This window comes from Saccharomyces eubayanus, chromosome IV, assembly GCF_001298625.1.
Source record: "Saccharomyces eubayanus strain FM1318 chromosome IV, whole genome shotgun sequence".
NCBI classification, from domain to species: Eukaryota; Fungi; Ascomycota; class Saccharomycetes; order Saccharomycetales; family Saccharomycetaceae; genus Saccharomyces; species Saccharomyces eubayanus.
The window spans coordinates 476,007-477,351 of record NC_030979.1 but is presented as its reverse complement, the minus strand read 5'-3'; positions in this window follow the sequence as shown (position 1 = coordinate 477,351).

Genomic DNA, 1,345 nt, shown 5'->3' with positions numbered 1-1,345 from the left:
AAAAAAAAAAAAAAAAAAATGAGGTTCCAAAAATTATTCGTGAGCATCGAAAAAAGTAGTGAGCCAAACAACTGCTAATGCAAGTAGGAAAAGTACAATGCGAAAACCACAAAGTGAACACACAATTCTTTCTGTTCGGAAATTAATGCCCGTTCTTTACTTTAGCAAGGATGGGACAAGAATATTGTATTGATCCTCAAAAAATGAGTAAAGAAATATGTAAACAAATCCATCCAAGAAGATCCCAAATCATGTATTTTCTCTTGTAACATTTGCCCGGTTATGCTTTGCTCGCAAACTTATTCGATGCTTGAGGCAAAATGGGATAGGAAACGAAGGGAGTCCTAGTCTTTTGACCTGCTTGCGTGCCTTTTTTTTTTGGTTAATCTTTTCAATGCATCCAACACATTTGAGGTTTTCTAATAAGTTCAGTGAATAGATTTTTCCTTGAACCTTTTATATTGGTTAAATTAATTCTAGTAAAAGGCAAAAATCTACTGAAAAATGGAATAACTAGAATAAACCTTCCTGTTTCTACAGATTTAATCTCCACCAACCTTTCTCTCTCTTGTTTCCTTTACAGAGTTGACGATAAATCAGACATTAAGGGTGACAGTATCATTGATATTGCCCCTTTTGCAAGCCTAATTCAAACTCCTTTTTTTCTGTCACTTGGAAAGCGACGGAAAACATTGAAAAAAAAAAAGAGCTTGGCTATGGAGATTCAACTAATAACGATTAGCCTTAACGTTCGTGTGTGGGTGTGGTAATGGTAGATGCTTTCCATAATAATGAAGAGGTTGAGACGGAAAACAGAACTGGTGTAAAGAAGACAGACAATCGCGGAGAAAAATGTACTCTAGCAATACTGCAACAACAAATTACATGTATGTATGGATCCGCACTCCCCGGGCTCAGATTTTCAAAAATGAAATAACGTAGCGATCTATAAGTACGTTAAGAACAGAAACCGCGCATACTGGCACTAGCGTAGCGTGCTCGCATTGCCCAAAATATAAAAAAGATGCACAATGGCCCACTAACATCACATCTCAATCGCGATTCCGGCTCAACCGTTCCACCACTAGGCGCCTACCAAAACTCTGAGGCTTATCAACAGAAAACTCAAATGGAAAAAATACATTGAGAAGCAAATTAAAAAAGGGCAAGCAAACATACCAGTCGCTGACGTGTTATTAGGTTACCACCTTCCTCTCATAAGCACATGCCACGATCGGATGATCTGTATTGAAGACTGGCAACAAAAGGTATCCGAATGTGTTGCAGCAAGCGTGATTTTGATGCTCGAGATCTATGTGTATCGATGATGAAATAGGCAGTTTTT